Source organism: Chelonoidis abingdonii, chromosome 19 (assembly GCF_003597395.2).
Source record: "Chelonoidis abingdonii isolate Lonesome George chromosome 19, CheloAbing_2.0, whole genome shotgun sequence".
Lineage (NCBI taxonomy): Eukaryota > Metazoa > Chordata > Testudines > Testudinidae > Chelonoidis > Chelonoidis abingdonii.
Window position 1 is genome coordinate 31,747,781 of NC_133787.1, and position 22,173 is coordinate 31,769,953.

Below are 22,173 nucleotides of genomic sequence, written 5' to 3' on the forward strand. Positions count from 1 at the left end.
GAAGTTCCAAGAGGTCAGAAGAACTTTTTAGCAGACTAGGTTTGTAAGTGGACACACATATATCATAAGTATATATCCATATGTAGGATCTTTAACTGTAAATTGTCCTTGCAATGTAGTGATGCTGTGTGCAGGATTAATCCACAGATTAACAACCAAATACCGTTTTAAATCCAGCAAAATACAGTTTATTTTCCATATTAAAATGTAGTTCACCCTCTTCAAAATTTACTCTGGGCTTAATCCGGCACCATTAAAGTTGATGGGAGTTTCACCACTAACTTCAGTGGGAGCAGGAGCAGGCCCTGAAATGTCTAGTGTGCAACCACACTGAAGTCACATGCCTTTCAGTGGGTGAGAATTTGCCATGCTTTGGTCAGCCTATGTTTACAATGAAATAGCTCCGCTTTTTTATTGGAAAACAATATGCACATGCATAGTGATATCAGAACAGATCAGCTTATTCAGTATGATGGGCTGAATGGCATCATGATGCAAAATCAGAAGGTGATTCTGAGCCTATATTTATGTTTTCCGTCACTCAAACTGTTCAATTTTGTTACCTTTCTGGATAAGCAGGTACTTTTGGATCCCAAACCAAAGTCATCCCAGAAGTCAGTAGAGTCCACTGACATCAGCAGAGCTACACAAGGGACGAATCTGTCCCCCGGTCTAGTTGGGGTAAGCAAACATCATTTGGCCTTCCATTGATTTCTTTGATTAATTCTCCCTCAAGCCCTGTTCTGAGGGTTTAAGTAGAAGTCCATTATGCACAGGCCTTGTCTTGGCCTTTTGAACAGGGGTACATTTTTTCCTGTGTGCACAGTAATAAGCAAAATTATGAAAACAGTCCATTTTTAGCCACACTTCAGACACAATTACCATAGACTCCATCACAGCTTAGTCTAGCAGATCCAATCTAAATCAAAATCAGCCCAAACCTTGCATTGCATTTTGTCGACGTCATAACCATTCCAAAATATTTTCATAGGCTTCAGTTCCAACAGTATTTACAATCATAAAATAATAGTTTTTGTCAAGCCAGTTCATCCCAAATAGCGAAAGGCCGATCAGTGTGTTGCTGAAATCATTCTGCAGGATTTAGTTAACTAATACTGTAACTTAGTTGTTTGTTTTAAACCAAGTTGAACTTTAGACATTTTAAAAAAGGACTTTGGAAACAGCACAAACCAGAGAGCCTGGCAAAACCAAGGGGTGGCTTCAGTTTTGCAAAACCTTCCCACTCAAAGCTTTGTTTAGTAAAACAAAATCCAAATGCAGGGGTGAGTGACAGCCAGCATCCGTTTTATCCGAATCCCCAAAATTCAGGAGGAAGGTGAAGAACAGATACATGGTTCCAATGCTAGCCCACAATTACACATTCTAGGCCAGGGGTCTGGTTGGACATCTGTGAGAGCACAACTCTTTGTCCCATGTGCACTCCTGTGCAGAGGGCAACCGGAATCCTTGGGTGAAATCAAAGCCCCATTGAAATCAATGGCAGTTTTGCCTTTGATTTCCATAGAGCCAGGTATTCACCCATAGCAGTTCCACCTTCTTGGGTGAAATGAGTCAGCACATAAGAACAGCCATACTGGGTCAGACCAATGCTCCATCTAGCCCAGTCTTCTGACAGTGGTCAATGCCAGATGCTTCAGAAGGAATGAAGAGAACAGGTAATCAAGTGACAAGGTAATTATCAAGCACATGTCCTACACACCACTTATATTTAACATAAGTGGTATCTTGAAGGTTTAAGTAGCGTCCAGTCCTTGTGTTAACCCTTTGTACAATGCAAAGTGCAGGGAAACAGGGTTATTATCCAAATTACAGCAGCACCAAGAGGCTCCAGTTAATATCAAGGTCCCATTGTGCTAGATGCTGCACACAGACATAGTAAGAAACAGTCTTTGCCCCAATCTGAATAGACAAGACAGATAAAGGAAGTGTCATTATCCCCAAAGTACAGTTGGGGACCGAAGCACAGAGAGATTAAGTGACTGCACCAAAGTCACACAGGACGTCTTGAGCAGAGCCAGGAACTGAATCCCAATCTCCTACATCTATATCCAGTGCCTTAACCACCAAACCATCCTTCTTCTCTAGCAGCAGCCTGGTGCAGATGAGTGGCTGCAACACGGTGCCCCCTGGTGGCTTTGGGCAGCCCCTCAACTCAGTTTCCCTTCTTGTATCACCAAAAAACTCCACGCAGGGTTTTTCCAGTCCAGTCATAACAGCCCTCCTTACGGTCTGATTTATTAACGAAGTTCCAAACACAAGCCTTCCCTCCAAGCCTTCAGCTAGGTACAGTCCAAATGCTCTTGTCTGGTCACAGGCCTTCCTGCCTTAGCAGGCTACTCCCAGCCCTTCTTAGCTGGAGCAATTCCCCTGGTCTCCGAGTCTTCCCTGCAGGAGCCTCTCCCTCACTCTCTGGAGTCTCACTACAGCATCCTGAGCTTCCCCCCTTATTCCCTTTCCTTCAGGGAAAATTGTCTGATTCTCCTGAGATGGAGCTCACTATGTAGCTAGGTTTGGCTTGCCCTTAGGCTCTCCAGTCCAAGAGCAAACCACCTTATTACACCTGGCTAGAAGTGTCACACATCCCCAAAGGTCATGCCTGGTCTCACAAAGCCATGGCTTTGTTCTCTTATGCCTGTACAAGCTGTCTGATTATTCTAACCTGAGACTGGATATATATAACTCATCCCAAAGAGAAGGGGTAAGAACCGCTTTAGTGTGTGCCCCATACCAAGATGTCCTTTAAACCTTCTGCTTGCCTCAACACTCGGCAGGCAGAATGCTCTCTGCCACTTCAGCTGGCAAAATGCATCTTTGCCCAATATGGCTTGAGTTTTAAAAGATTTAAGGCTTTAAAAAACTTGTGCTTAATAAGGTATGCCATCAAGAAGACTTATTGTTTTACATTTCTTGAGCAATCATATTTTTACAGCAAATCTACTAAAAATTACAGTGACATGGATAAATGCTGCCTTGACAACATTCATGATGCCTGGAGCTGCCAATATTGCAAGTGACTCAGACCTACTAATTTCAAGCAAAGAGGAATCAAAAACACAATGGACAATAGCATTCTAAAAGATGGTGTTTGGCTTTAAAACCAAAACAATATTCTAAAATCAACTTTGCATAGTTTGAATACAATATTCTCTGAAGTAGGCTTTGATTGTATCATCTGGGTGCTAAAACAAATCACTGAAAGATACAAATAATGAAGCTTTTTTTCTCCTTTGCATAAATGTATCTGGGAGAAAAAAAAATTAAAAATAAGTTAATGTTGCAATCAGTGTGGAACACTTTCCACTCTAAAATCTCAAAGCCACAGAATCCGTGGCTGGTATAAATTGTCATTGCTCTACAGAAACCATAGCAGCTACTTCAATTTACAACAGTTGAAGATCTGCCCCAAGGAAAGTTACAAACACTACACAACTAACCATATCAGTGTACAAGCCAGTGAAATATAGTTATGAAAGGAGGCTGACAATATAAACAACACAGGACACTACAGCTTCCCGTTATTGTTAACTGATTTTCCCTGCCTTCTTGATTTTCAGAACATTGAATGGGATATAAATCCCTAGTCCAGGAGACTGACAGAGATCTACCACCACATAACTGTCTTTAGGTTGAATGAATTCTTCCCATCTTATGGGATTTAAACAAAATTGGGTTGCACTGTATGGGGATCTGATTACAGTTGATCTCTGGGCTGATGTTGACTAGAAAATAACTAACAGGATGGTAAACATGACTTTGTAAACAGGACAGTCAAGAGAAGTCATGCTTAACATCATGTCAGCTGACTGTGTGCAAATTCTACTGGAACCACTGGGTTAACTACATTCCCCTAACATGCCAGAGCATGACTTGCCCCATCCACACTGATTGTTTAACACTGATCTTACCACGACTCCTGAAGATTGCATCCTACCATGAGCTTATTTTCTAGCAAATTCTTTGAGGATGAGTGAACCAAAGTGAACACTTTTTTCATCCCTTTGTGATCTACAGCTCCATTCCTTTCCTGTCTGGTGAACACCACCATAGCAGAAAGCTGAAGGATAAATACCTCAACTGTTATTGTGCAACCCAAATTTGATTAATATTTGAGCTTCTTACATGTCCACACCATTGTGCAGGCAGTCAGCCTGAACCAACCCAATGAGTATTGGGGTGGGCATTTTTGTGACCAAGAGGAAAGCTACACCCTAACAAGGATTTTACTCTAAGAACAACACAGGCTGCCTAAGAAATGCATTACATGTTTTTTTTAAAACAAAGTAACTCATTATGAACGAAAGGCAAAAAACTACAGATTAATTACCCAGCCTGCTCCTCCACTGCTTCTTAGCAAGATTATGACAGTGACTCTTGTAGAAAGGGGACACTGCAGTATAATTGTCTTAAAAGCTCTCTATAGCTTAGGGAGATTTACCCTGTAAATGCAGTAAATCTGTATCAAACAGACACGCATAGGATACCACACAGAGCTCAGGTAGTGTTTATTGTCTGGCTGCCTTCTCTCAGATGCTGTCAGCATGGAACAGTGCTAAAAAGGACAGATCACATGATTATATTTATTGTATGAATTGTATTTTGAAAGCAAAGCCAGTTTGACTGATTATGTATCTGATTTAACCTTAACATTCAGAGTTCGCATATTTCAGGGCTGTCTTCTATTCAAGTCTGGGAAGGTAAGAATTGCATAAAAATGCTTAACATACTTTCATAGCAGGCAATTTTTCTTAAGATTTATAGCACCTTTATAGTTTGTTTATGGATTGATTCATAAAGGAATGGAAATTAACACACACACACCAGTTCCCCATAGTCAGGTTAGTATTTTGCAATGTCATCAAGTAAGTCGAAAGGATAAACTGCGAGGAAGGGTTAGATAGACAATATAATGTGCCGCCTTTTCATATTAACTGTATTCGTGACAATTCAGGAATGACTACTACATCCCAGAGTTGTTTTTCAATACTCAGCTTTTGACTGCGGTGATTGGTAAGGAAGAGCCTACCATGTTTTCCCCCGAGCCAACCTTCCTAGCTGCATTCCTGGCATTTCCTTTGTGACTAATGCAAGCCTTTTTGTTTTGCTTTACTATGTCGTTGCTATTACAAACTGTTCATAATTGCCATGATCTCCCTGAAATCAGTTGTTTCTAGAATTAATGACTGATTTCACACAGCATTAACCATCCCAAGCAACAGTTCATTAACAACTGGTACCAGCCAGTATGAAAGGGCTCAGACTTAATTCAATCAACTTCGCATACAGTACTAGGCAAGGGCTTTTCCTAGGGAAAGTGACAAGTCTCATCAATAGTCTTTGATAGATCCATTTTAAAACTAGAGCAGGATATACAATTCTTCAAAGGGTCTTTGGGCCAAATTGTCATTGTCTTATTTGCCTGAGAAAGGCCTTTGAAGTCAGTGGGACTAAGGGTATGTCTATACTACAATTTTAAATTGACCTATGTTAGGTCGATTTACAGACACTGCAGTAATTACTCTGGTGGCTGATGTCCACACTACCCTCCTTCTGTCGGTGGTGCACATCCTCACCAGGAGTGCTTTCACTGACTAAAGAGGGACAATGTTGGGGGCTGAGAGACAGGGTTCTCGGCTCCCCACCATGAGCCCAGTGGGCCCCCAGGGATTCTTGCTTCCCCACTCCCAGCTGGAAGTGGGAGGGAAGTTTCTAGAGTTTCTGGCCTCTGAAAGGGAGATTTGCACCTGGAGCCTGATCGGCTTCCATGCTTCTGGCTGAGAACGGAGACTCCAGAGGGCAGCAGGACTCCCAGCAGGGAGTCTGAGGGGCAGACAAGCTGGGAGCTTGGGTGGCAGCCCAGCTTGGAGTGGAGACCCAGCAGCAGCCTGGCTGGGGAGCCAGCTTTCTTGTTAATTTCACGGCTCAAACTCACAAGACAGCCAACAGCCAATGTAAGGAACACAGTGTCTGTGTAGACACTGCATCGCCCTACCTACACCGACATAAGCCCTACACCTCTCGTGGAGGTGGAGTTATTATATCTGTGTAGCAAGGCACTTACATTGGAGGGAGCAAGGCTGTAGTGTAGATACTAACATAGTTAGGTTGACATAAGCTACCTTAGGTTGACCTAACTCTGTAGTGTAGACCAAGCCTAATTCATGTGAGTGAGAGGGTCCCAGGCTGACACTCTAGGGAAAGCCTGTAATTTGGGTTACTCACATTGCAGGTCACAGCTGCTACACAGTATCTTTGGCCCTTCCTGTAGAGGAGGGCAGGGAATAAGCAGTCTGGGGTGAGAAACAGATGGAGCCATGACTCCAGCCACTAGCCAGCGCAGATGATCTTGCATAGAAAACGGAACAATCTATACCAGGTGTTGGATGGCATAGCCCACTTCTCCCCTGGAGTAAAGGGAAACCAGAGACTGAACTGTGGCTCTGAATCCTCACTCAGTTTCTCGTTTGCACCCAGGGGCAGTTCCAGGCACCAGCATGCCAAGCGTGTGCTTGGGGCAGCAAGCCAAGGTGGGTGCTCTGCTGGTTGCTGCGAGGGCAGCAGGCAGGCTGTCTTTGGCGGCGTGCCTGCAGAGGGTCCGCTGGTCCCGCGGCTTTGGCGAGCCTCCCGCAGGCTGCCGCCGAAGGCAGGCTGCCTGCTATGCTTGTGGCGGCAAAATACCTAGAGCCGCCCCATCTGCACCTAGGCAAGTGCAACAATGCACAGACCCTTACTCAAGGGCCACAAGCTAGTCTGTAACATTTATGATTGTAAGTTAAGATGGGCTTGAGCCAAAACTCTGGATCTAAACACCCCTGAACTTTGGGGCATTCTGAATCCTAATCCAGAGCAGAGTTCTGCAAATGAACCTCGATAACAGGTTGAGTTCCCACATCTGAACTGTGTAAATCAAATATCTGGATCCAGATTTGAATTCCACAGCTTGAGCCCTCTGTAAGTTGCAGTGAGGATGATTTTCTATTGCTATGGCGTATTGCAGCACATCAGCTGTAATAAAGGCTAAGTACATCATGTGATTTACATCATTTTGCAGTGAGACAGCTGTGGGCTAAGGGCAAAGCCTTTCCTTGGGTAGGGTATATGTCTCCGTTTTTATTTTAAGGAAGAGTTACTTGGTTTTGGAAAGTCAATGCACTGATTAAAAATACAATGTAACTAACCCTGCCTGCCAGGTAGGGCAACTGAGAAAAGTATGCCAAATGTGTATTTCAACAGAGTGTGGTCCAGATTAATCAGTTAAGTAATGGTAGATGATTTATACCATGTAACCTCTACTACTGACTTGGGAAGTGCAGAGAAACTGCATGTCCACACTAGCCTTTCAGTTATTGGCTTGAGTGTAGAAGGTCCAAGAGACAGAAAGCAACTAGTGAAAAATGGACTGAAGAGCATCTATTGAGTCAATGACAGAGTTCAATGGTACCCATGGACTGGCAGCAATTTAGCAGTTTCAATATCCAAATATACTAAGGCAATCACACAGCTGATAGATTAATTTTCCTCTCTCCACCTATCAGCATTTATATTTTTACAACAGACATACGAAGGCTAATATGAAACAGGAGCTGAGCAGCAGAAATGGAAGAAGGAGGAACAAACAAACACTAATTACGAGGATTTTGTTTTTAAAAGAAGTGGAAAAGAAATGCACATTTAGAGCCTTATCCAAAACCCTCTGAAGTCAAAGGAAAAACTCCCATTGACCTCACTGGGGTTTGGATCAGGCTCTTAGGATGCTGTTGAATGCCCAAGGAAATGCTTCAAACCATCTATGACACAATCTCTTGTTGCGAGGAAAGTATTGAGGATCATTTTTATGGACCTCTATGTTATTCTGCCTGCAAATCAAATGTCATCTTCCAAAGTCCTAAGGAGCCTCTCTCAGGCTGTATTGAGTTACTACAGATGGCTCAGTTACCCAGAATAATATCACAGTGACAAACTTGTTCACCATGAAGTTCAATATAATCTTCCAAGAGCAAGACTCCACATTGATTAGTCTTTAAGACCCTTGACATCATATGCTGTCCAAACGTAAGCCCTTCCAGTTCCAAGGGAAACCACTTATTAAGTATGTGGTGTTGCTGGAAAGTACACTACCAAATGCCTTTCTTAGTAAGGGGTTGGCTTGTGAATCCACAGACCTGAAAACTAGTTTAATCTGTATCACTCTCTCAGCATAAACAACTCCATTTCGTACCTCGCATTCTCCGTAGCCAGAGCTCAAGTTTAAATGGTTTTGATTCTGCATTTATATGTACAGTAAAGAAAGGAAAATGCCTTTAAAGTCTAGCAGGGTTTTTTTGGTTTTTGTCTTTTTTTTGGCACCAGCTGCCATGCACATGAAAACAATACTTTCACCCCCACCAAGCTTCCTCCATACCCCCCAGAATGAAACACAATAATTGATCTTAATGAAAGGAAACAAATGACTGAAGGATTTCTGGTTTAAAATCAAAATGCACAGAACTGATTTCATCCCAAAGGATCTATTGAAGGAAAAAATGCTATAATCGGTTTATCAGGATTGTCATGTTTGTGTGTCAGAGGGGATGTTTACTTGGTGTGTGGGAGGCTGAGTTAGAGGAAAAGTTGACAGATTCTTACCAATTCCCAACTATACGAATACCACAATGAGGCAATCATTTCCACTTCTTGTTAAAGGTCTGAACTAGGAGGTTCAGCTTGCTGGTAGTGCCCAGCAACTCACAGGATTGGGCCTGTGTGATTCCAGGTAGCAACCAATGAGTCAAGTGTCATTCAAACACACAAACCGGTGTTCTGTGGGGTACCTTTGAAGCTCCTCTTGCCAATACAGTGGCCACTCAGGATTTACATTGAAGACTGTGGACTTCTTAAAGTCCTTTAAAAAAATCCCAGATTCAAACAATAACACCACCTCTTAGAAAGTAGCTGTAAAAAGAAACAAAAGGAAGGTAAATGGGAGAGTTGTCCCATAAAGAGGGCAGAATACAGTTCGTTTGGGCAGCTTAATTGTGAATTGCCACATTTTCAGAAGTTTAGGTTTCATCTAAATTGAACCATAACAACTTTTAATTTCCTGAGTCTTAACATTTTCTTTCTTCTCTCTAACTCTAGTGTTCCTGAAAGGTAATATACACCCAAAACCCAGAGAAGGGCCTTAAACTTCCCATTCACAGACTGTGTGGGATTAGGACTTGATTGTGTGGAATTAGAAAACATGTGCAAAGGGAGACTTTTTACTAATTTCAACCATTTATATAACCCCTGTTGCCTGGTGAACCCAGAAGTATAATATCTTAAAGCTTTATCCAACTCATCAAGACTATACACCTCGCTTAGCGATTAGAAAGCTCATTGAAGTTTCATACTCCTTTCTCTGCAAATAGAGGGCAGATGACCTCATTAAGAATGCAAATGACCTCTAGATGAATGTGCTGCACTGTGCTGCAGCATGCTGAAAAGGATGACGCAGACACAGTTAGATTTCTGTTCCCGTCCCAATCTTTAAACGTTGGTTACCGTTGCTCTAAATATTTATAGTGGAGGCAAGAAGTGTGGCTTTAATAGAATGGAGAGGAGGAGGCAGTGAGAAACTCTTTCTTTCCAATTTTCATTTCACTTTAATCCCTTGTTGCCAGGAGTGAAGAATTTTGATACAATATGTGATCACTAACAGCAGGGACTGTGGATTTACCAGTGCTCTGGGCCCCAAAGCACAGGGTTAGATGTTAGAAGCACAGAATGGAGCTGTCCTTAGTGAATCTGAATTAAGTTTTCTCTCTCTCAGCAAAGCCAGAAAAACACTTCCTACCATCAAAAGCAGCAAATTGAGAAGCACCATGTTGTATTTCTGGGCAAGACAGTGAATAACCAATGTTGCCATCATTGCTGGGTCTGCAGCACCATTTCTGAACAGGATCATCCACAACTGGGTGCAATATACACTCTAGCTTCATTACACAGGTACTTCCGTACAATGGTCTCAGCATGCATTGCAAATATATTACCATCTGGACTTACCCGGAGGGCACCAATAGTCTTATAAATTATATTAATAAATAAGAATGGGCCAAACCCTGCTCACACAAACAATCCCATTAACTTCAATGGAATTACTTGTGTGAGCAAGGATAGCAAGCGTTGGCCAAGAAACACTAACAATAAACAAAAAGTATTATTATAATTATGCCTTGTGCTTCCATAACACCTTTTATCAAATGATCTCAAACCTCTTCAGAGACACCAGTGAAAAAGTTATTATTAATTAATGCATTTCTAAATTGAGAGCCAGATCTTGGCACCCTTCTGCATGCTTTGATTGGTTATGGCAGCACAAAAGAAATGGAAAACCAATTGAACCAGACAGTTGGGGATTCTTCCAGCACAGGGAATCTTCTGGTAAGACAGGCAAGTGTTATTAGCCTCATTTTACAGTTTGATAAACTGAGGCACAGAAAGTTAAATGACTGCCCAAATTAACCCACACACATATCTGAAACCAAAGCCCAGAAGTTCTGACATTTTATCCCTTTGTTCTGGCCACTATTCACCTCACAAGACCATTTTAGAACTCGAGTGGGCTTAACTCCAAAAAAAACTGTGTTACATTATGATGAGGCTATAGCAGTGTGAACAATAAACAAGAATTCTGTTGGTTTAAAGCTAGTTGACAAAATAGAAGTTAGGGTGAAGATGTCATCTCTTCTCTACTGAGTCAGTGGATATTGACAGGTCTAAAAACTCAAGTGGCCATTAGAGATTTCTTCACGAGAGATGGGCCCAAACTGCTGAGTTCAGAAACACTGGAGATCTACATTCAAAATTCCCTAAAGCCCTCTGCATGGATTTTCACATCTGGCAATTTGGTCAGGCCCATCATAGGATGAGGTGCCAGTCATGAAGGGCTTGGTCCAAAGTCCTTTGAAGTCAGTAGAAATGTTCCCATTCTGTGGGCTTTGAAGCAGACACTGAGTTTGTCTGCAACTGTATCTGAATTTCTGTAATGTTCGGATTTGGCGTATAGGATCAGTACCATGTCTAGTCATATCTTTCTGTTTCCGAAGGCGTGAAGGCATCATCTCATGCTTGTGTTTGTGGTACTCTTGTGCAATCACAAATACAAGACCAAACAGTGTGTGGCTGTGAAGGATGGCAAGGGAGCATAAAACTCCTTACACCTCTGCGCCAGGTACCCATATTACAGGTAGCAATGCCAGAGAGAAAGTCCCTGATCCAAAGCAAAATTATGTCAACTGGAGTCTTTCCATTGGAGTCTTCAGGAGCACTGGATCAGGCCCTACATGCAGAATTTATACAAGAAAATCTCCAATGTGCAAAACACCAAAGTTGCTCCACACCTTGGCTATCTTGATACATGCAGCTGCATGCATTCAGCTTGGAAAAGCTGGGACATCAAGTTGGAAAAATTTGCTGTTGTGTCCTTCAGTGTCCGACAAACAACTGAGCCTGGCACCTTAAAAGGCAGGAAGCAATCCCAGTGACTTCCAGGTGTCAGGTTTAACAGCACTGTAAAGGCTGATGATGAATGATGTACAGAGTATGTTCCTGGAAATGCCTAATCACATTAGTAATTCCCGCTCTTGCAAGTAACTCCTTTGAGTAGCATATGGGTTTCCAGGATCGGGTCCATGGTTAGCATTTGCAGTAGTTGTGAGTGTCTTTAATTCCTCAGGGTGTGGGGGTATTACACTTTTGTAAATGCTGCATGTTATAGTTCTAGAGCATTTAGCAAAGGAAAATCACATAGCAAATGCTAATCCTTGCTCAAAGAAACTAGGGCTTTGCACTGGAGATTTCCATGGAGTTCAGGGAGACACTAGAAATCCTCCCTCTTCCCCCCACTCACAGGGGGCAGTAGTTGAGCCACAGAGCTGCAGAGGCATCCAAGGTCCTGCACTCCCTGGTAGGGGGGGGCTGTGTTCCCCTCTAACTTGGCTCTGCAGAAACCCAAACAGAAGCAAAAATGGCAGTGTTGTGCTGAACCTGGATAGCTAGGTATTTCAGTTGCTGTCTTTCCTTGGCTCTTCTGATGCTTGACTCTAGAGCCCACAGTAACCCAAGAGCTGCCAGTCTCATGGCTCTTTTGCCATTCAAGAACTGAAATCCCACGAGAAGTCCAGACCTCTGTGTTCTTCTAGGTGACAATGTAGTATTATGCCTAATTATCAGCTAACATCCTTTTTCAGGATTCAGTTCAAAATTACCCACCCAGTTTATATTATACAAATAATTATTCACCCTCTCCTTATGATCGCTACAACCTCATGGACCATGTCTCCACTTGTTCCCTTTCCTTATCTAGCACAGCAATCTTTAAATCCTTTCATATGAACCTAGCTAGTGCTGGTGTGAGATTTTTCTTGAAGCAGCCTTTCTGGTGCTCTCTATCTTATTGACTGTCCTCCATCTCAGTCCTTGCCCAAACTTCCCTCTGCAATATTTATCATTTGAACTTTATGAGGGTGTTAACTCTACAGAAATAAAATTCATTCTCTGCAGAGGATCCACAGAAGGATTATGCACCACTTCATCTTAAGTGGGCTTTAAGTAATATGCAGGTCTTGTGCGTGCCTGCTGTACCATGTGAATTTCACCCTAGAGTATTTGGTGCTACAGTCTGCAAAATAGATGAATAACAGAGTGCTGGTCTGAAAGAGCCAGTGTGCCCAACACATGTATCACAGGGTTACAGCCCTTTAAAATGGGCGTTGCTGGGAACTGTAGCACACAAACAAAAAATGGAATGATACAGAAAGGCTTTAGAGACACCTTTCTGTTTCTGAATTGAAGATGTCTTAAATACAAGATATTGTTGTGAATGCATCACTATAAATGCCCTAGATTCTCCATCGTACCAAAATATATCCTTTGAGATCATTCATGTCCAATCACTTCCTGCACTCACCCTTGCTGGAGTCTCACATGTAAACAGAGAGATTTTTAATTTAAAACTCAACTCCTAACATCCAGGCTATGGCCTGAAACATCATTAATAAGTGATGATTGACTTTATCAGCCTGTAACCATCTTTGCTTCACTTGTGATGTTTAACTAGCGGCACAGTCAATTTTCTAGCAATAATGACGGCTACAGGGTATGTTGCTGCTTCCTTTCACAGCCACTGCTATCTCACAGATAAATACACATCCCTTTTACAAAAATAAGCAACTTTCTTTTCAATATAATTTTAATAAAATGCATATTTTAAAGTGATGTCATTATGGTTTTTAGCATAGGAAGAGTTGGCTAATCCCTCCCGCACCCAAGATTCCTTACTTATTTAGACAGCTCAGCCGGTTTGGTGCTATAACAATTTATTTGAATGGCATACACCAGGACAAAAAAGGAACATCTTTAGTAATACTGCTGCATCAGTTATCTAGTGCTTGTAAACCTGCCTTTACGACCTCTTGACAACAAGGGAAATCAGACATTTCCACGGTCGTGGAAGAACTTATACAATTGTGTTTTATGTAGAACTCCATTTCAGGCCCCAAGGAACTGCTTTTTCATTTTACTGTTGCCCTTTTCGCTTCACCCTGACCTGCAGGTGTATTCTCCAGCTGCTCAGCCTTTATCTTCGTGTACAGAGGGCAGAAGCTTGCTCCTCCATACTCCATTCGGAAGGGGTATTCCTGCAGAATGAGTACTCTACTGCTGCTACAGCTTGACAGCAAAATCTCCCTGAAACATTATTACTGAACACTCATCGCATGTTAAAATGTATTAAATTAGGTACTACGTGCAGAGAAGAGAGAACTAATAAAGGTCAATAATTAAATTTAAATAAAACTCGTGGCCTTTAGCTTACCAACTCTGTCTTCAGAGGATGCAAAACCTGCAAAGGAAAGACAAATTGTTAGGCTTTTTTAAAACATCTAAATGTGAAAACTATGTAAAGCTGCCAGGGCAATCCCATATCACATGCTACTTATGGTGTGTCAAAGATCAAATTCAGCCTAGACAACTTAGTGACAATAGAAACACATCAAACAAGTGGCCTAGTGAATTTCCATACATAAAATGTTTTAAAAGCAAAAGATTTTAAAACAGGGCTTGGAAAATCTACTTCCCAGCCATGAGTAACTTTTTGTGGCAAGTTACCTGTCTGTCTATCCATCCCTCCTTCCTGCATTTATACATGTGGCCACGGGGAAGAGGGTGTTGTCCAAGTCAGCAGAAAAAGCTTTTTCATTTAAAAAAAGTATTAAGTTTGTATCTGTGTGACATTTATCAGACATCTACTAGTTAGAGGTCGGTAAACATAATGGAATTCCCCCAAATCAGTGCAAGATCAGCACCCAGTATGAATCCTAGCATCTTCCTCCATCCCAGTAGAGAGCTGAGTGTTACAATTACAGGCAAGTCTTTGCCACTGATTCTTCCTGCTGCTGGTATATCACATAGAGCTCCCATAGCTGTTCCGGGCACTGCACTAGCCTGATCCAAAGCCCAGTGAAAATCAATTGGAGCCTTTTCACTGATTTCAATGGGCTTTGGATCAGGTCTGCAAACAGGAGCCCCTGTAAAATTCAGCCCATCATAGACTGATTCCGCATTCAATGGCTGAATCTCCATAGGCCTCTGCTCTGTTCACACCTGCACTCGTCTAAGTCTGATTCTTCCAGTCCCGACTCATGTACAACAGAGCAGGCACCGCAATCAGTTTGTAAATGTATGGGGGAAGCATCATGACCCAACAACATAAGACATTCTTTTTAAACAGATAGGATTCTAAATACCAATAGATTGTTAAAAGGGCACTTACCAAGGTTTATTAAGTACATAGAATATAAATCCATTTGGCACGTAATTAATTCAAAATTACTTGAGCACTAAATGTGTAATTAAATCTGCATGGAATGTTTAGGCCTTTAGTTGGCATTTACAAAGAAAGCTACAAGAAGTTTATTAGCTAGCAATTTATTGCTAAAATACTGGCAATTCATGAGTATGTTGATTGAAATCTAACTTGCTATCGCTATATTGTTATAGGCCAATTAACGGCCTAAACAACCATTTCAAGTAAATTAAGAAACAATAGAAGTTTTATGTATTAATAAGAATGTTATTAGCCAGAGCAGCTAGGCTTCGCTCTCTATTCAATCTCATCAAGTGCTCTTTTCCCCAGATGTAGAGCACTCAATGTACAAGAAGTACCTTTTCAAATTTGCTTAAAATATTTAACTGACATGTTTTTAAAACCTGAGGTGGTACTAGGGACCTGTCAGCAAAACTGTAGGACTGTTGTTGGATTAATATTGCACTGCACACTGTGTGCTGCTTTTAGTAAAATACATTTTTCCAGAGACTCTCTCCTATCAAAAGCATAATATCAGCAGTGCTCTGCATGGACATGGAGACATGATGTACCAAAACTGAATCTTGGCATTGCTGTTTTCTTTGTATGAAAAAATCTGCCCTCCATCCCCACAAACCCTCAGATTCATTCTCTTCCTGGTCATAGAAAAGGCAGTTACCTGCTCCACCCCTGCGAGGTCACATTATCTTTTCCAGTATCACACACACTCACAGGCTTGTAACTTATTCTGGTCCTAATCTATTGGTGCTAAAGTACTCTTCGCTGTGGTCTCCTCCAATATACACAAGTTAACAAATAATGGCCTCATGCTCTGTCCAAATATAAGCATACAGAGATATGCTCTGAAGCCTGGCAATGGCAGTGCAATGAACACCACATGACTTTCTTGCTTTTTGTTTCTTTAAGAATCATACCAATGCAATACAACAGTGCCCATACTGAAACTTCAGATTCTAAATCTCCTCAACTTTGCAGACTTTTGGATCCAGGTTTAAACTCTTGGCTTGAGACTATCTTTACAGTGAACTAAACACTGAATCTGAGCACCCACAAACTTTGGGGAAACATATACTCAAGTGAGAATTTGGATACATGTCCCACAGTTTGGCCTTATCTCATACACATGCGACTGGCAGGGTCTCCACTTCCATGACTCTTCTTTCATCTCTGTGAAGCATAATCTTCTACATATTCTCAACAGGCAACACTTTCCAACATCTGCTGAACATACTTTGCTCCTATTCATGGCCTCCATCCTGTCATTCCTAATAACCAGCCCATTGTTGTTACTCACTTTGGTTACCAACTTGGGCCATATATGCCACTACTTTTATGGTATCTGGTCAACAAACCTAACTATCTGTTGCCTGGCCTCACATGGCCACTGGCCACTCAGAGTTCCTCCCAGATCTCATGTATATAGACCATCTTGAACAGAGATCATTCAGATGATCCAGAGCAAGTTGTCTTGCACCAAATCTAGACAGGATGATCTTTTCTACCTCTAACATTGTGACATTGTGTTTCTCATTCTTTTGCACATATTTAACACCGTGTGCATTACTGTGCTATAAAGAACAATTGAATTTTGCAATAATAGCAGAGGATTAGAAGGAACCATGGAAGGACACAGAGAGAGAGAGAGAAGAAGAGCGAGGATATAGGGTTAATCTTTTGATGCTCAGAGTCAGGATTTGCTTAGAAGGATACAAATAAGGAAATGTGAAAATGGCATTTGGTGAGAAAAGGGGGAAAATAATTTAAACTAATAAAGCGATTAAGTTAAAAAGGGAAACAAGCAGAAGAATGAAAGACACTAAATACGAACCGGGCTTTTCTTTGTTACTCTTTTTTTGGGCCTCAGAGCACTGACTCTCACACATTGCTGCTTATCACAACAATACAAATAGGTCGAATCTCTTCACTCAGCCCATCATTCTAGTGCATTTTTATGCCCATTTTTATGCCCATTTTTCCTCTTTTCCCTCCATCATTGATTACATCCACCCACTTCCAGTCAGCTCACTGGTTCGGTATGCAACAACTCTTCTGAGGTCACCTTTAGCCTGGCACCTGGATCAGACAGAAGGTACAGAAGTGGATGGAGAGCATTGTAGCTTGCATGCTGACCCAGAGACCAGCTGCATCATCTCTGCAATGCCCCTACCATCCTGTGACAAAAAATGCTACCAAAACAAAAAAAGTGCGTAAGAAATAGTTGTTTTGCTGGCTCACATTATACTAAACCCAAACGGTCTGTCTTTAAACACCAGCATACAAGTCATTCAAAGGCCAGTAACAGACTGTTCCACTTGGTAAATTACACTTCAGAATGAGTTACAGTATCTCTTTTTGACTGCTTTCTGTGAAAACAGGTCAGGCTCTGATCAGACCACCAATAATCTGCAAAGGGATATGCTACTAAATAGTATTTAAAACTTACAGTGGGTACAGCTAGACATGGAGGCTTTGTCCAAATACAGCAGTCAAACAGGAACGACTTACTATAAATATGCATTTTCCAAAAAGCAAATCTAAGAATAAAACCCAAGAAACATACCGCAAATAGAAATTAAAAGAACTTATAAATATAGATACTTTTATTAATGTTTCCTTCTGTGCCTAGAAGTTCTCTCTCTTTTCTTTCTTTCTTCCTCTTAGTGTTGTATCTTCATCTCAAATCGGGGAGTTAAGGACATATACAGTCTATTTAACCTGGAGGGTGTAACAACCTTTAGCCTTTTATTTGTGAAGAGCCTGATTCAAATGTATCTTAGGTCACAGGGGAAATAACTTTGTAGGGGTCTATTCTTAGTTCACAGAAGCTGTTTAATGACATTAGAAAACACCACACGATGTAACACAATGGAGCCCAGTTTAAAATCCTTGCTCAGGAGATGCTCAATACTGCAATACAACAGGACATTGCAGATCAGTACTGGAGTGCATTGTTAGAACACAGCACTTGCCCACACTACAACTGGTTTGCAATTCTGAGTTTAAACCTGCTTTCACTGAAGGCCCGGGGAATTTTCAATTGACTATTATGAGGGCATCATTAGCCCATCTGATAGCGTTCAGTCTATTTGTTTAATAGTCTCATATTTTTAAACAATAAAATAAATGTAATCAGGCCAAGCTAAACAAAAAAACCTGATATATTAGGATAGAGCCATTTTTTTTTTTAAATTTCATTCACATCTAGGGCTCTACAAAGGTGCTCAAAATGAAACAAAAAGAAATCACAATGCTTTCCTATACGGTAGCAAATTGAAAGTTCCTTTTAAATACCATCTTGCCTGCTTATGTTCAGTCTTTTCTGTAACATAATGCAGATATATTGGATGATGAGAGAGATGTTTAGTTTGGGGCTGCTACTGATTTTTTTTTTTTAAATCAGATCCGTGCCAAACATTGACAAGCTGCATGCCTGAACGACTAATCTCTTCTGAGCTTTTGTTTTACATATTAATGCTGCTACTTTACATGTTATTTTCATTGGATCCTGACCTGGTCTGCTCAGCTTCCACCTGTTCCTAAGCCACGGGACAGTTGGATATAAATTTCATTTGTCACTGGCTCCGACTGACTGAGCAGTGAAAAAAAAGTTGACAGGTTTGTTCCATGTAGGCATGTAACCAGAATAGATACAGAAGTGGGGCTTACATAAGAACATATATTAATGAACAACAATACCAGAGTAAGATTTACTATGGCGTACCATCAAGCCCTGAGTTATGATGAAGACTGTGTCAGTTGAGTTATTTTCAATGTTCTTTTGTTTAGGGTTGATTAGGAGTGTGACCTGCAGAGAACAGCTGATAAACACAGGGACAGTGGCTGTGTGGAATCTTCATCACCACTTCTCCTTAAAATATACAGGATTGAAATGGCTCTGATCACTCTGTAGTCAGGTCATCAAAGGAATCCAAAATCTAAAGGAAAGCCAGCCTTTGTTTTTCATAGAGATGGCCAAGATCTAACAGGAAAAGCTTCTTTAAAAAAAAAAATAGTACATTTGAAGAAAAAAAAATGAAAAAATATGTGACTCAATAATTATAACTCTTAGCATTTATACAGAGTTTTTGTCTTTACAAAGCAAACATTAACCAATTACCCAAAGCTAAAACACAAACTTTAGGGTCATATCCCTATGCAGTGTAAATCTGAACTAACTCCAGAGACTCAAGTGGGGTTACTGTGGATTTATAGCTGCATACCTGATAGTGGAGTTTGGCCAGTTGATTCAGTGCAACAAATGCACAAAACTTTCAAGTGGGGGCTGGTGGTGTTATGTACATGCAGTGTATCATTAGAGTTTGCCACATATGTTTCTTCTTGGGGTCACCATATACCAAGACAATTTTTCCACTGCTGTTGTATTACTGCATTTAGCAGTGAGTAATGCTTTTAGAATTTGTTCATTTCCACAAAAAGGCTTTTTAAATAAACACCGATGGTTTCACCATATCCATTGCATCATCCCTGGCCCCTTCAGCAGACCTTTGGAGCAGCATGCATTTTCTTTTAAGCTCAGAGTTTAGTAGGTCCAGGGGAAAGGAAAAAAAAGACTCTCAGAAAAACAGCTTACTGAACTTCCAAGTTATCTGGTTCAAAAACAAACATGCTTCTATCGCTTTAAATCTGCTTCCTCATAACCACAAACATGTATGTTTTTCATAAAGCTCTGGAAATTGTACTGGACCCAAGGGAAGGAACCAAGTGGAAACCCTGATACCTTGAGACTAGAACTCTACTAGTCCTGAGGTACCATGTGCTGTTTGTAACAATTATAATAATACACCTGTACTACCATTGTCAATGTGGAGTAGCCACATGGGGTCTCATTAGTATTGTGTTAGGACTGCATGGGGAAATGGATAATGGCCCATAATGAAAAATGCCAAATTTTCTATATAATAAAAATGAACTTGATTAATGAAAATCACTTTCAGAGAAAGAGTTACAGCGTTGTTAGAAATAAAAAATGATGTATTAATCCGGCACTCTTACAGATGGTCCCAACCTCCTGACAACTGCTATTCATTTGAGATGCTATTAGCATGCATAATTATGCTAATTAAGTTGTAATTAAGCACCAATTCTTCAGAGGGCTTTTTTTGTCTATCATTTAATACAACTCAGCTTCAAAGAGTGCTTAAAGCTTTACACAGTGCTTCATGCAAAAGGGGTTCCCAAGTTTCTTAGTAAAGATTAGATTTAGCAGCTGAGGCATGGAATAGGGCCTGTAATCTTTGTTTTGGTTAAAAGGAAACCAGTAAATACAAGCAGGATCTGCCAATTGTTGATAAAATAATTAATACTTTCCACTAAAATAGCACAGTTCATACTGGGACAATTACTGAAAGGAGAAAAATGGTATAATTATCAATGGAGCCAATGCCAGTGGCCTATTAAACCAGCCACCCCTTAATTTGAAAAGAATTTACTGAGAAGTAGATTCTAGTAAACAATAATAATCGGTCAGATTCTGTTACTCTTAATCATGCTGAATAGCACCTAACTCCAGGAGTCAGCCCATTCACTTCTATCAAACTGCTCATGGAGAAGGGGCCACAAAGGTTTTTGAACGGATATAGTAAAACCACTGCCAATGCCTATAGGGTGACCAGACAGCAACCATGAAAAATTGGGACAGAGGGTGTGGGGTAATAGGAGACTATATAAGAAAAAGACCCCAAAATCGGGACTGTCCCTATAAAATTGGGACATTTGGTCACCCTAAATACCTATGTGAACATCCCTATTTCAGTTTAACTTAAACCTGTTCCCAACTGATTTAAAGGAAAGCCATTTTAACACTACATATAGGGGTTTGCACTGGTTTCACTGTTCAGTTTAAATTCACAGTTTAGGTTATACTAATGCAACTTTCCTGTCTGGACAAGGTCTCAGTGCTGGGAAGGATGTCAGAATCAGACATAACACTAATAATCCTCATTTGACATTTCCTTTCTCACCTTTTTGACTAGAACATTCACTAAAACTAAAGGAAATCTCTCATAAAAACAAGCAGAAGCCAAACAAAACCTTGGTTTGCAACTACTGGCATTTCATTTCACTCCCAGGCTCTTTTGGAGCTATGCTGAAGTGCCCTCTGAAAGCTGTATTATTAGAATTTCCCTCTTCCCTTCTTTTGGGGAAAATTCTGCAGTTCCTATTTGGGCAAAACACTACAGTCACACTAAGCCAAGGGGAGATTATATTTCTAACCAATTCAGCTGATTGCTTTTCTTGTGAGCAAAGCTAAAATGGCAAACAGCTTTTTTTAAAACAAGAAGCTAAGAGCCTGATAAAAAATTAAACTCTGTACTGTACACGCAGTTGACACTACAGATATCCGAACCTGGCCAGTTTCCTGGGACCTGAACATTTGGCTCAAATCCCCCTGTAAGCAGCCTAGAGAACCTAAGAATTTTGCTTTATTTGAGAACTTTTTACTGTCACCCCCAAACCAAATATAAAATACATTGCCAATAAAATAGATCAACAAGGTGTGATTTTCAGGTTAAACATTAAGTGATTATATATATATATAAAATCAAAAACATGTACAGCACAATCAAAAGTCTGCACACTTATTTCAGATAACCCTTCTGGGCCATTTCCTTAACAGCAACCAGTTGTGTTTATCTGGAGATATATTGCTGACAACTTGGCTGCCTTTTAAAAAAATTTAGTTATTTGTTCTATCATCTGCTGCCATTTCCGATTGGACTTTAGCTTTTCTGTTAATTCAGTTCTCAAACGCTAGAGCATTCATTTGGCTCAGATTTCGATGAAATCTGCAAAAGCAGAAAAACCTGTTTGCCTTCTGCCAGGAAGCTTTTAACCTTCAAGGTTTTGAGGAATAAACTGGCAAATTGGAGGCAGAGTTTTAGCTTTTCCCTTGCAATAAAAATGAAAGTTAAGAGTCAGCTGGAGTGTTTTAAACACTATTGAAAACCCCACTGTAGCTAGGTGGGTTGGCCTCCCTCTGACACAGACAAGGAGGAACCACTCCAAGACACTATACCTGCACAGACAGATGCCCAGGAAGAGCTAAAAATCCCTTGAAAAGTATGGCCCATGCAATTACGTAGCTTTTATAGCAGTACTACAAAGCATAGTCAGGTCAGTTTGCATATACAGTGGTTACAACTACGGAAGCAATGATGGAAAATACATGTCTCTTGCAATCATGTGCATTTTGCCTGTGAATTTGCACGTGCAGGGATCTGAAAATCTGCCCATGTGTGCTTTAACTTCATCCTAAAATTAATACAGAAAAAAAAATGTGAACACTGAAC

General features: G+C 40.8%; 1 long non-coding RNA gene across 1 annotated transcript in view; it reads right to left on the reverse strand.

Moving 5' to 3' along the window:
- Positions 1–22,173, reverse strand: part of LOC142047945 (uncharacterized) — a 202,092-nt gene that overhangs the window by 68,052 nt on the left and 111,867 nt on the right. Inside the window, exon 2 of the long non-coding RNA XR_012657274.1 lies at positions 13,853–13,879. This is a non-coding gene — a long non-coding RNA (uncharacterized LOC142047945). The remainder of the gene's footprint in view (positions 1–13,852; positions 13,880–22,173) is intronic.